The following is a 14,865-nucleotide window of genomic DNA, read 5'->3' on the forward strand; positions in this document are numbered from 1 at the left end:
GCGCGTCCGGAGCCTGTGCTCCGCAACCGGAGAAGCCACAACAGTGAGAGGCCCGCGTACCGCAAAAACAAAACAATAATAATAAAAAATTGGGTTCTAGATTTATTATTTAATTGTAGGTACTCTTTAATCTGGAATTAAATCTTTGTCTTTCACTTGGTTTTTTTCACTTTATGGTGTCTTTTTTAAATTGAAGTTTTAAGTTTTTGGCATAATCAAATTTATTATAATTTTTTCCTTTTATGGCCAACATGAAGCTTCAGAAGAAAGTTGGACTGTGTTTATGAAAGTCAGGAAGATTCTGGAACATCAGATGGAGTTCTTAGGAAGATCCCAGTAGAAGGCCGACTAACCCCACCTCCATCTGGACTGACAGGAGGTAGGGAACAAATGGTAGGACCACTGAAATAGCCTGGGTGGAAAGCTGGTGGGCTCTGGAAGCAGAAAGTGGGTGCTCGGGGAGGGAGAGGCGTCTATAGAAACACGGCTAGACTTCTCAGAGACTAAGAGACAGAGGTGGATTTTGGAGGATTTACTAGGCCCTCCTGGAGATGTAAGAATTAAAAATATGGAGAGGGTACATGGACCAGGTACTTGCCTGCTAAAGGGCTTTATAGCAAGCTTTGGCTTTGCCTTATACAAATGATTCTAGTCTCATCACAAGCCAGAGGTCTTCTCTAGGAAGAGTCAAGAACTTATATATGTTTTTAAAGGCAGTGGAGATGGGGAGACCTACTGGCTTCTGTGGGCCAACTTCAGGCATCTCAGGAAGCAAAAGAAACTCCCGAGATTCTTCTAATTGTTAATTCTGAAGGAAGGAGGGAAAGCGGGGACTATACTATAGGGAATCAGAGAAAACCACACAGGGCAACTCCCATCAGCTAGCAGAATACCTTGGAGCAGGTGAGGCAGAATTGGCCTTGTAGGTGTAAGAAGAGATGTTAATAATCCATTAAAGGCAGTAGGAATCAGAAACCTATAAGCCTCACCTGTCCAGAAGAGACCTTCCATTTGAGGTCATGGGGTTTTCTTTGGTGGGAATCCTTTATGACTGACTGGTGGCAGAGTCTACCTACACAAAGGTACACTCCCTTGGTAACTGGAAAAGGTGCAGAAGTGCTGAGAGGCTGCCAGGAACGGACTGGGGGTCCAGACTGACCCAGCATTACCTCAATCTCTACTTGGCTCCAGGCCATAAAGCAACTCCTGGCTGTCTTCTAGATGGGGTGCGGGGTGGTGAAAAGCTGTCACAAGGGGAGCCATGCCAAGAGTTGTTGGTCCCAAATAACTGCCTTTTACTAGTCATTCTATGAGCTAATACTTATAAGGTCTCTGTGGCTTGAAAATAGAAAATCACTGATACTTGGGATACCCTGTGATGTGCTTGTTAATTTCCAAGCACTTTGCGGAGGTAAGAGAAGTTGTAGGCATGCTTCATTGTCGTGCCAGGGATCCCTGGGCTCACAGCAACAGGGGAGCCTCCCAGAACTCGCTGTTGTTGGCAATAGGCTAAGGAAGGTATCATACACATGCTTATGTCCCCTTTGTATGGTACAGCTCTTCAGTGTTCCCCAGAATTCCTGGGAGCGGTGAGGTCAGGGTACTAAGAACAGGGTAGTGCTTTGTGCTCCCCCAGCACCCAACCTAGAAATGGAAAGAAGGTTAAAATGGAAGTTGAAGGCTAGGAACAGGCATGTCATCTCACTACACCTGGGAATTATAGAAGCATAGACATTTAATGAATGTTGGAAAGAGTTTGGGCAGAGATCCATGGTTTAAGGTAGTGCTGTCCAATAGAACTTCCTGTGATGTAAATGTTCCACATCTGTGCGGTCCAGTTTGGTGGGCACTAGACACTATTGAGCTGTTGAAATGGGGCTAGTGCGACTAAGGAGCTGAATTTTAAATTATACTTAATTTTAATTTATTTAAATGTAATTTAAATTAAAATTGAAATAGCTTTGGCTGCCATATTGGACTGTACAGATTTGAGGGACCATATTAAGACATTCTTAATTAATGCCATTATCTGAATTGTAAAGTTCTTAGGCATTTTAAATAGTCTCCCAGTGGTAGAGGCTGTGTATGAATTACAGGTACTGAACAAGCAAACTTAGATTGATCAGTTCATTGTGCCCTGAGTTCAGGATGCCCTCAACTGCCAAACAGAACTAGCATGTCAGGAATAGGGGTTCCCAGATGCTCACGGTGGAGAAGAAAGAGAAGACAGCTCACATTTGCCGGTACAGGGAGTCACTGGAGAGTGGTTGGGATATGACATAGTTGGTGGTGCTACTGTGGGTAACGATTCAGTGATGTTGAAAGGGCTTTGGAAGAGCATGAGAAGCAGGTCCCTGAACTGGTGGCTCTCCTGCAGGAAGTAGGAAATCTGTCACTTGAAAAGCATCATTTCTCTTGCACTTCAGAGAAGTATGTGAAACACATCACTTTTAATGAGCATCGGATTCGAATAGATTTCTTCCCTGGTCCATCAGCTGCTGAGAACTAAGGCTGTGTTTTGAGTTTAACGGGTATGATAGGTGGTTTGTTGGAGACAGTTCTGAAATCACCAACCATTCACCAATTTGACTCGAGTAACTTGGCAGCAGGAGGACCTCTTCTGGGTCTGGAAAGAGGGCAGAGCACGTGGCTGTGGATGAGGAGCAACCCCAGTGCTACTGGAGGCTTTGCAAACCCCCCAAAGTCTTGCTTATCACACGCCTTTTCATTTCAGGAGGATTTGGGGGAAAGAAACCTGTCGCATTTGCCATAGTTGCTCATCTGACAGTGAGGAGGCCTGTGTATCTTCTGTGAGGTTCAGACTAAAGTGGTCTATCCCATCTGTAAGCCAGGACCCGTGTGGGTGCCAACTGACTGCCTGGAGGTGGGGGCCTCATCGCCATACCAGGTGGGCCACAGGTGCAAGACACAGGTAGACGAGGAGGAGAAAACTCAGTGGCTTGTTAATTTTGTTTATAAAATAAAGGACTCTTTTTTCAAGTTGGTTTTTTTAAAATTTATTTTATTTTTGGTTGCGTTGGGTCTTTGTTGCTGTGCGTGGGCTTTCTCTAGTTGCGGCGAGCGGGGGCTACTCTTCGTTGCGGTGCGTGGGCTTCTCATTGCGGTGGCTTCTCTTGTTGCAGAGCACGGGCTCTAGGTGCACAGGTTTCAGTAGTTGTGGCTCGCGGACTCTAGAGCGCAGGCTCAGTAGTTGTGGCGCACGGGCTTAGCTGCTCTGTGGCATGTGGGATCTTCCCGGACCAGGGTTCAAACCCGTGTCCCCTGCATTGGCAGGCAGATTGTTAACCACTGTGCCACCAGGGAAGCTCTCTAGTCTTTTTTTTTTCCCTATAGGTCTTCTGTTTGGGGTGTCATTCTTAGAAATGTCTTTCTCTCCACAAGATGACAAAACTTTCCACTCATATAATCTAGTACTTTTATGGTTTTGTCCCCACCTTTTAAAAATGTGGTTAAATGTACATAACATGAAATTTACCATTTTAGCCATTTTTAAGCGTATAGTTCTGTGGCATTAAGTACATGGACATTTTTGTGCAACCATCACCACCATCATCTCCAGAACTTTTACATCTTTCTCAGCTGAAACACTGTACCCGTTAAATGAGAGCTCTCTATTTTCTCTCCCCCAGCCCTTGGCAACTGTCATTCTACTTTCTCTCTATGAACTTGAATTTGACTACTCATATAAGTGGAATCATACCGTTTTGTCCTTTGTGACTGGCTTATTTTACTTAGCATAATGTCTTCAAGGTTCATTCACGTTATAGTATGTGTCAGAATTTCCTTCCTTTTGAAGGCTGAATAATATTCCATTCTATTATATACCAAATTTTATTTATCCATTCATCCATTGATAGGCATCTGGGTTGTTTCTACCTTTTGCTATTGTGAATAATGCAATGAACATTGGTGCACAAATTTCTGTTCAAGGTCCTGCTTTCAATTCTTTTCAGTATATACCCAGATGTGGTATTCTTCCCCTTTAAGTGTAAAATCCATCTGAATATAAAGGCTGGTACTGAGTTGGATGAGGTGGAAACCCACCCTTGTTTTACTAAAAGGCTGACTAACCAGTCTATGTCTCGACTGACTTTACTGAATAATTTTTTACCACTGTTTTGAAATGCCACCTGCAATGTCCGCTCTGCTTGACTAGCACAGTGACTCAGTCCAGTGGGACACTCAGTCACAAGACCAATAGGCCACACCTGGCATCAGCCTCATTTAGATCTATAGAAGGATACAGGACAGGAAATACAGCATGTCAGCAGAACAGCATCAGATGTGTCATCACCAGGGGTCCTTACAGAGTCCAGGAACTAGACTTTTGGCCTCCAAGGAGCAGCACAGGTATAACGGAACAAAGCCACACAAGAACCAAGACCACCGTAGGAACCAGTATTGTTTGTAAAAGCTCATGAACATCACTTCCAGGGCCCTGCATGGAAGTATGCACTCGCTCACAGAGTGAACCTCATAGTGAAGCCCCAGGTCCCTGCTTCCCACCAGGCGTTATAAGCCTCCCAGTCTAGGTGCAATTTACTCATTAGGGGGTCATTTTTACTATAAGCAGTGCTGCCTGGTAACACAGCTGACACCCGACCGTATTAGGTTTCCAGGCAAATAATGCTGGGAGAAGGTGAATCCAAGGTCTTTTCCTTTTGGAAAAGGAGAAAGGGTTTTGTTAACTCTTTATTCACACCATCTTAATTACATAGCAAATTCAAATGGTGACTATTTCTGGACTTTCTGTTTTGTTCCATTGAACTGTTTGTTTCTGAGCCAGTACCAAATTATTTTAATGATTATAACTTTACAACACATTTCTTTTCTGTTTTTTGAACTTAATTTTTATTTTATATTGGGGTATAGGTGATGTACAATGCTGTGTTAGTTTCAGGTGTGCAGCAAAGTGGTTCAGTTATACATATATCCATTGTTTTTTAGATTCTTTTCCCATATAGGTTATTACAGAATACTGAGTAGAGTTCCCTGTGCTATACAGTAGGTCCTTGTTGATTATTTTATATATAGTAGTGTGTATATGTTAATCCCAACTTTCTAAATTATCTCTCCCCTCCACATGTTCCCTTTGGAAATCATAAGTTGGTTTTCAAAGTCTGTTAAGTCTGTTTCTGTTTTGTAAATAAGTTCATTTGTATCATCTTTTTAGATTCCACATATAAGTGACATCATATAATATTTGTCTTTCTCTGTCTGACTTACTTCACTTAGTATAATAATCTCCAGGTCTGTCCATGTTGCTGCAAATGGCATTATTTCATTCTTTTTTATGCCTGAGTAATATTCCATTGTTGTATATATGTACCACATCTTTATCCATTCCTCTGTCGATGGACATTTAGGTTGCTTCCATGTCTTGTAAATAGTACTGCAATGAACATTGGGGTATACGTATTTTTTCAAATTATGGTTTTCTCTGGATATCTGCCCAGGAGTGGGATTGCTGGATCATATGGTAGTTCTGTTTTTAGTTTTTTAAAGAACCTCCATACTGTTCTCCATAGTGGTTGTACCAATTTACCTTCCCACTCACAGTGTAGGAAGGTTCCCTTTCTCCACACCCTCTCCAGCATTTGTTGTTTGTAGACGTTTTGATGATGGCCATTCTGACCAATGTGAGCTGATACCTCATTGTGGTTTTGATTTTCATTTCTCTAATAATTAGTGATGTTAAGCATCTTTTCATGTGCTTTTTGGCCATCTGTATGTCTTCTCTTTTATTCCACTGAACTGTTTGTCTATTTCTGAGCTAGTACCAAATTATTTTAATATTTATAACTTGATAACACATTTATTTTCATTTTAAAAATGGCTTATTTAGTGAAAGTATAATATACTTAGGGAAAAGGGCTCAGATCATAAGTGTAGGGGCCAGTGAATTATTTCAAAGTGAACACAACCATGAAATCACCACCCAAATCAAGAAATAGAATGTGACCAGCTCCCCTACAGGCCACCTATACTCATTGCTGGTCAGAATGTGCGATTTGAACTGTGTCAATCTAATTACGCTGGAACTACATTTTCCAGAATTCCTTTCTCTGAGTGGTTCCATGTTAAGGTTGGCCTGGGGAGTTTGTGTGTGTGTGTGTATATATATATATGTAATTTGTTTGTGCAGTTGACTGCTCCCCCTAACCCCACCCCACTGCGTTAGAAAATCCATGTGCTGCTATCTCTGCCTCAAAGACAAAGGAATTGATAGATGCCTCACTCAAGGGCAGGAAGGTAAAACCGTTTGTATAGAATCAGGACTCAAATCCTAGTTTTTTTGATTCCACATATTGTGATCTCTAATTGAACACAAACTTTTCCCCACACTTAGTTAATTTAAGGTTTTGTAAAATGAAAATACAGGTGCTATATTTATTGAAAATATTTGCATGCAACTGGACCTGTGCAGTTCAAACCCATATCGTTTAAGGATCACCTATGTGTATATATACACACACATATATATGTATATATAATTTTATATAATATATTTTATAAACATATATATTATAGATAAAGTGAAATCTGTATTTTTATATATATTTGCTCTTGTTAAAAACTCTCAATTCCTATTTTCTTGAGTATTTTTATCTTCAATGGATGTTGATTTTTATTGTAGGCTTTTTCAGCATCTATGAAAATAATTGATTTTTCCCATAGATTTTTAACATTTTTCCCTTTTGGTTTTTAATATGGTATATGATATTAACAGATATCCTAATATTGAACCAACCTTGCATTCCTAGAATACATCCCCCTTGATTATAGTATATTGTTTTCTTGGTATGGTGTTGAATTCTGTTTGCGGATTGTTTAGTATTTTTGCATGAATATTCATGAGTGATATTGCTCTGTAGTTTTTTTTTTATCATCTTTATCAGGTTTAGGTATCAATGTTATACTTGCCTTAAAAAAGGTATTAGGAAGTTTTCCTTCATTTTAATGCTCTGGAATAATGAAGCATTTGGGTACCAGACTTTGAAGGTTTGGTAGAATTCCACGTTTATGTTAGGTAATTTCTTAATAACTTTCTCTATTTCTTCTACAGAAATTAGTCTGTTTAAGCTTTCTATAATAAAGGGCATCAATTTTGATCATCTGTATTTCCCTAGGAAATTATCCCTTTCATCTAAGTTTTCAAATTTATTTGCAGCAAGATGTGCAAAGTAGTCTCTCATGACTTAAAATTTCTTCTGTTTCAATGGTTATTTCCACCTTGTCATTTTTCAGTATTTATGCCTTTTCCCTTTTTAATGATCAGATTAACTAGTGGTTTTGTCTATTTTGTTAATTTTTTTAAATAGGATTTTAATTTATTTACTAGATCTATTTTTAAAATTTTCTATCATCAATTTCTGCTTTTATCTTTATTCCCTTCTTTGTATTTTCTTTTGGTTTACTTGTTCTTTCACTAGTTTCTATGAGCTTGAAACTTGATTTATTGGTTTTCAGTTTTTCATTTTTATTGATAAAAATGTTTAGTGCTATGAATTTTCTTCTGATCACTGCTAATATTTTGGTAAGGATTTTTGCATCTCTATTCATCAGGGGTATTGGCTTGTAGTTTTCTTATGGTATCCTTGTCTAGTTTGGTATCAGGGTAATGCTTGACTCATAAAATGAGTATTGGAAGTGTGCCTTCCTCTTGTAATTTTTGGGAGAGTTTGACAAGGATTGGTATTAATTATTCTTTAAATGTTTGGTAGAATTCACCAGTGAGGCCATCTGGTCCTGGACTTTATTTTGCTGGGAGGGTTTTGATTACTGATTCAATCTCCTTATTACTCTTCAGTATATTCAGATTTTCTATTTTTCATGATTCAGTATCAAGGGTTGTATATTTCTAAGAATTTATTCTAGGTTGTCAAATTTGTTGGTGTGTAATTCTTCATCGTAGTCTGTTAATGATCTTTTGTATTTCTGTGGTATCTCTCTTTTTTTCTTAGTGGGTCTAGCTTAAAATTTGTCAGTTTTGTTTATCTTTTCAAAGAACCATCTCTTAGTTTCATTGCTGTCTTTTTAGTCTCTAGTTCATTCATTTCTGCTCTGTTCTTTATTTCTTTCCTTCTACTAACTTGGGCTTCATTTTTTTCTTTTCCTAATTCCTCGAGGTGTAGTGTTAGGTTGTTTATTTGTGATTTTTCTCATGTCTTGAGGTAGGTGTTTATTGCTATAAACTTCCTTCTTAGAACTGCTTTTGCTGTATTCCATAAATTTTGGTGTGTTTTATTCCCATTTTCATTTGTCTTAGGTATTTTTTATTTCTCTTGTGATTCCTTCTTTGACCCACTGGTTGTTCCGTAGCATGTTGTTTATTCTCCACATATATGTGAGTTTTCCAGTTTTCTTCTTGTAATTAATTTCTACTTTTGTACCACTGTTGTTAGGAAAGATGCTTGATATGATTTCAGTCTTCTTAAATTTATTAAGACTTGTTTTGTGGCCTAACACATAATCTATCCTAGAGAGTATTCCAAGTGCCCTTGAGAAGAAGGTGTATTCTGCTTTTGGATGGAATGTTTTGTGTATATCTGTTAAATCTATTTGATCTAATGTGTCATTTAAGGTCTATGTTTCCTTATTTATTTTTCTGTCTGGATGACCTATACATTGATGTAGGTGAAGTATTGTAGTCCCCTACTATTATTGTATTGCTGTCTATTTCTCCTTCTTTTTAGTCTGTTAATATTTGCTGTATATATTTAGGTGGCTGTTATGTTGAGAATGTAAATATTTATACCTGGTATATCCTTTTGCTGGACTGACCCCTTTATCATTATCTCCTTCTTTGTCTGTTATTACAGTCTTCGTTTTAAAGACTATAATATTTTGTCTGATATAAGTATAGGTAACTCAGCTTTCTTTTTGTTTCTGTTGCATGGAATAACTTTTTTTATCCCTTCACTTTCAGTCTGTGTTCTTACAGATGGAGTGTCTTGTGAGCAGCATAGATGGGTCTTAGTTTTTTAATCCATTTAGCCACTCTTTTTCTTTTGATTGGAAAATTTAGTTCATTTGCATTTAAAGTAATTATTGATAGATATGTATTTATTGCCATTTTGTTAATTGTTTTCTGGCTGTTTTGTACTTCTTCTCTGTTCCTTTCTTCTCTTGATCTCTTCCTTTGTGGATTGGTGACTTCCTTTAGTGGTATAATTAGATTCCTTTCTCATAATCTTTTGTGTATCTACCATAGGTTTTTGCTTTGTGGCTACCATAAGGCTTATATATAACAACTTGTAACAGTCAATAAATTGAGAACAAGTTTGAACATATTTTGAAGTTCTACCTTTTTATGCACCCCCAAAGTTTTATGTTTTTGATGTCACATTTTACATCTTTTAATCTTATGTATCCCTTAACTAATTATAGTTATTTTTACTACTTTTTTCTTTTTAGTTTTATAACTGAATGATCCACTACATTTACCAGTGATATTTATACTTTCATATGTTTTTCTGTTACTAATTGGTGCCCTTCCTTTTCAGCTTAAAGAAATCCCTTTAACATTTCTTTTTTTTTTGACTGGCAAATACTTTCAAAGATTTATTGTCAGTAAGCATTTCTTTTAAGGCTGGCTTCATGGTAATGGATTCCTTTAGTTTTTGCTTGCTTGGAAAAAACTTCATCTCTCCTTCAATTCTGAATAATAATTTTTCCAGGTTAAGTATTCTTGGTTGGAACATTTTTTTTCTTTTAGCACTTTAAATATATTGTGTCACTACCTTCTAGCCTGTGAAGTTTCTGCTGAAAAATCTGTTCAGAGTCTTATGGGAGGGTTCCCTTGTATGTAACAAACTGTTTTTCTCTTGCTGTTTTAAAGAGTTTTTCATTGTCTTTCACTTTTGAAATTTTAATTGTAATGTGTTTCAGTGTGGATCTCTTTGGGTTCATCTTTTTTGGAACTCCCTAGGCTTTCTGGATCTGGATATCTAGATCCTTCCCCATGTTAGGGAAGTTTTAAGCCATTATTTCTGCAAATAAGTTTCCTGCCCTTTTTTCTCTCTCTTCTCCTTCTGGGACCCCTTTAATGTGAATGTTAATAGGCTTGATGTCCCATAAGTCACTTAGGCTATCTTAACTTTTTTTCATTCTTTTTCTTTTTGCTGCTCTGATTGGGTGAGTTCCACTGCCTGGCCTTTGAGTTGACTGATCCTTTCTTCTGCTTCATCTCCTCTGCTGTTGAACCCCTTTAGTATATTTTTCAGTTCTGGCACTGTGTTCTTCAGTTCTGTGACTTCTATTTGGTACTTTCTTATATTCTTCCTCTCTTTAATAAAGTTCTCACTAGGTTCATCCATTTTTCTCCCCAGTTTGGTGAGCATTTTTGTGACCATTATTGAACTCTTTATCAGCTAAATTACTTATCTCTGTTTCATAGGTTTTACCTTCTTCCTTTATTTGTAACATATTCCTCAATTTCTTCATTTTACATGACTCTTTGTTGGTTTCTATATAGTAGACGAAACAACTGCCTCTCTCAGTCCTGAAGGAGTGACCTTGTGTCGGAGATGAACATTATCATTCAGCCCTGCCCCAGCTCTTTGTTGTCTCTCAATCCTTTGTGACTGTCCACATGGCCTATTTTATTTTTAATAGTTCCCAGTAGTTGAGGGTGTGCCAAGACCTGTCAGTGTTCCAAAGGAGAGGATTTCAGTCAGCACCTTGATTCAGACAGATCTAGAAGCCAGACCTTCAGGCAGCAGCTTTTAAAGCATGCAAATATATACAGTCCTGTGGAACTGCAAGCATAAGTCCTGCTGGCCCCTAGAGCCAGGTGATCTGGAGGTGTCCCCCTGGGCAACAGCTGCAAAAATCTAGGCTCCAGAGGAGTGTATAAGTTCCTTTTCTGGGGGTGAGGCAGAGGGAGAGAGTGTAGATGGTGTCCTCCTGCCCGTATTTCTTGAGAGCACCTCCACATGCCTCTAACTGCATGTTATACCTGAATCCTGTCCCTTAGGCCAAAGCTCCAGGACAAGTAAATACCTCTTTCACAGGAAGACCAAGGGTGTGTTTCAGTCTTCTGTCTGTGCAGTGCCCTGGGGGTGGCAGTCTGCCAAGAATTCTCTCTTCTATTGTTACAGTCCTGTGGAACCCAGGAATGTGAGCCCCTGTGGCTACCAGAGCCAGGTGATAAAGGGATGTTTCCTGGGTGGCAGCCACAGAAACCAGGGCACCAGAGGTAAAAACTGGGGCACTAGACATGTGTAAGAGCTCCTGCCCAAGCAATACTGGCATTCTGGAGTGCCAGTACATGCTCTGGAGGGAGAGCATGAAGGTAGTGCCTGCCCTCTGCAGTCTCTAGAAAGGTTTACAGTCAGCCCTTGGTGTGTTTTTTTTTTTTTTTTTTTTTTTTTTGCGGTATGCGGGCCTCTCACTGTAGTGGCCTCTCCCATTGCGGAGCACAGGCTCCGGACGCGCAGGCTCAGCGGCCATGGCTCACGGGCCCAGCCGCTCCGCGGCACATGGGATCTTCCCAGACCGGGGCACGAATCTGTGTCCCCTGCATCGGCAGGCGGACTCTCAACCACTGCGCCACCAGGGAAGCTCCCTTGGTGTGTTTTTAATTAGAAGCCTTGCCCCTATGCTGCATCAGTGATGCTAAACTTTTAGGCCTCTTTCATAGGAAGATTGAGCTCCTGGCTCTCCTGAGCTCCTTGCCTCTTGCTGTGCCCTAAGGGTGGTAGCTGTTTAAGAATTCTTTCTCCTGGCTATAGTTCTGTGGGACCCATAGTGTAAGCCACCAGAGCCAGAAAATGTAGAGGTGTTCCCTGGTGGCAGCTGCAAAAATTGGGGCACCAAACAAGGGTGGTATAAGCTCCTTTCTGGAATATACCAGAAAGCTGGAGTGAAGCAGGGGGAGAGCACAAAGATTGTGCCCACCAGCCTCTCTTACCCAAGATCACCTCCTAGAAATGTGCCAGACCAGTAAAGCCTGCCACTCAGGTCAGAGCTCCTGGACAAGCAAATAGGCGTCTTTCTCAGAAACACTGTGAGTATGTTTCAGTAGCCTATCTTTGCAGTGCCCTGGGGGTAGTAGTCTGCCAAGAACTGTCTCTGATGGTTACAGTCCTCTGGCACCCAGGAATGTAAGCCCCCAGGCCTCCAGAGCCAAGTGATCAAGGGGCATCCTGTGGGCGGCACCCACAAGAACCAGGCACCAGATGCGTATAAAACCTCCCCTCTGGGAGACACTGACACTCTGGAGCACAGTAGAGAGAGAGAGAGCGAAGAGAAAACAAAGGTCTAGGGTGGGGAGTAAAGGTGGTACCTCTAGGTTTAGCAAAATTAAAGTTTTAGTGAGGATGGCACTCCCTGGTTGGAGGGTAGAGATGACACCTGCCAAGGGGTGAGAAAAAAAGGCACCCACTGGCTTTAGCAATGCAGAGGGAGAGTGTGCAAATGGTGCCCACCGTCCTCCGTCCCTGGAGAGTACTGCAGCACATCCCACCCTCTGGTGGATGCTTTAAGATCGGCAGTCGAATCTCTTGTAAAGTCCAAGTGCTTTTCAGATGGCTGCTTCTGTGCTGGGCCCTGTGGTGAGTGAGTTCATGCAAGCCCTTCAAGGGCCATTTCTCAGATTGCTGCAGCCCTTTGGGTCTCATGGACATGAGCCCTGTTGGATTTCAAAGCCAGATGTTTTGGAGGCTTGTCTCTCATGTGCATATCTTAAAAGTTGGGGTGCCTTTTTGGGGGTACAAACCCGTCACTCCTCAGGGAGCAGCTCTGGGTTTATAAGTTTCCTCCTGATTGTGGATTGCCATGCCAGGGATGGGGTTTGTGATGAAATTGGATCTCAGCCTCTCCTACCGCTTTGATGTGGCCTTTTGCTCATTTTCCCCGTGTAAAGGAGATGCTCAGCTAGTTTTCAGAGGAAATTGTCCCATATATAGCTGTAGATTCAGTGTGTCCGTAGGAGGAGGTGGGTCCAGAATCTTCTTACATTATCGTCTTGAACTGCTTCCCTTGCTTGTACTTTTTAAAAAGCTGTTAGTCCAGTTTCCTTATTTAACCTTTGGCTATCTGGTTTATCAAGTTTTTGTTTATCCTTTAATACCCTCCTGTGGCCTACATAGCAATAGTATTATTCGATTTTTGTATTTCCTTCTTGCCATTTTTGTAGTTGCATTTCTGCTTTGTCATAATATGTAACATTTATACATCAGTTTTCCATTGTCATTCTGACCTTTGCTTCATATATTGCTTTATATATATATATATATATATATATATATATTTTTTTTTTTTTTTTTTTTTTTTTTGTGGTACACAGGCCTCTCACTGTTGTGGCCTCTCCCGTTGCAGAGCACAGGCTCCGGATGCGCAGGCTCAGCGGCCATGGCTCATGGGCTCAGCCGCTCCGCGGCATGTGGGATCTTCCCAGGCCGGGGCACGAACCCGTGTCCCCTGCATCGGCAGGCGGATTCTCAACCACTGCGCCACCAGGGAAGCCCTGCTTTATATATTTTTAAATGCTCACACCATCAGTCCTTTGCCTGAAATTTTCCCAGTTATCACTTGGTTGGATGAGGCTCATCTTTAATACAGAGGTTGTTCAAATAAGGCCCACAGGCCAAATATGGCCCATAGCCCATTTTTATATGGTTTATGAGCTAAGAATTTTTCTCCTTATTTTTAAAGGGTTGTATAAAACACACACACAAACCAAAGAATAATGAGTGACAGAAACCATATATGACCCTCAAAGCCCATAATATCTACCATCAGGCCCTTTACAGAAAAAGTTTGCTGACCTCTGCTCTTGCAAATTTCTTAAGAAGGGCTGATGGGTACAGAATTCTCTGTTTTTATATGTTTCTAACCAATTTTCTTAGTCTTGCTATTTGAAGGACAGTGTTGCTGGATATAAAATCCTTGGTTCACACGCGTTCTTTGAGTTTTTTTTTTTTTAACACATTCTTAGAGTTCTAAAAAAACGCTGCTTGTATTAACTTTTTATTGCTGCTGCCTTAAACCCTTAAAATAATACACACTCATTATTTCATAGTTTCTGTGCATCAGGAATACAGACACAGCGAGGGTAGAGTCTCACTCAGGGTTTCACAGGCTGAAAGCAAGGTATCAGCAAGGCTGTGCTTCTCTCTGGACGTCTAGGGAAGAATTTGCTTTGAAGCTCAACCTGGTTGTTGGCAGAATTCAGTTGTTTTTTTGCAGTTTTAGGAGTGAGGTCAACATTTCCTTGCTGATTTTCAGCCGGGGGCTGCTCTCAGCTCCTAGAGGACACCTGCATTCTTTGCCACGTGGCCTTCTCCATCTTCAAGCCAGCAAGGGCACGTGAAATCTTGAGCTTCAAATCTCTGACTTCCCCTTCTGTAACCAGGTGGGGAAAACAGTTTTTAAAAGACTCACGTGATTAGACCAGGACTTTCTTAAAGTCAACTGTAACATATAATTGAATCATGAGTAAAATCACCATTGTCACAGTCCCAGGGATGGTGTAGGCATGCATATCAGAGTAGGAAATCTCAGGGCCTTAGAATTCTGCCTGCCACACTGCTGCACTGTTGCTTTGCTTGGTGTGTTTGTTTTTAAATGTCTATTGCCAGTTTCTTTTGCCTTTTAAGTTATTTGATCTTTTTGCCTGTAGACTTTGATAACATTTTGTCTTTGAAATCTAATAGTTTTATTAGAATATGTCTCAAAGTTGATCAGTTTTCCCAGGGTACCCGCAGCATCCTTAATAATGTAGATTCAGATATACATTTATTTTTTCTATTTTTAGAAAGTGTGCTTGGGCTGTAGGTTAAAATATTTCTTCTATTCTACTGTTTTTTCTTCCTCAGGGCCTCCAATAACACGATTATT

General features: G+C 40.3%; 1 long non-coding RNA gene across 1 annotated transcript in view; it reads left to right on the forward strand.

Moving 5' to 3' along the window:
- Positions 1 to 275: 275 nt before the first annotated feature.
- The window catches only part of LOC116757185, a 39,562-nt gene continuing 24,972 nt past the window's right edge, over positions 276 to 14,865 (forward strand). Inside the window, exon 1 of the long non-coding RNA XR_004350851.1 lies at positions 276 to 379. This is a non-coding gene — a long non-coding RNA (uncharacterized LOC116757185). The remainder of the gene's footprint in view (positions 380 to 14,865) is intronic.

Source organism: Phocoena sinus, chromosome 7, assembly GCF_008692025.1.
Source record: "Phocoena sinus isolate mPhoSin1 chromosome 7, mPhoSin1.pri, whole genome shotgun sequence".
NCBI classification, from domain to species: domain Eukaryota; kingdom Metazoa; phylum Chordata; class Mammalia; order Artiodactyla; family Phocoenidae; genus Phocoena; species Phocoena sinus.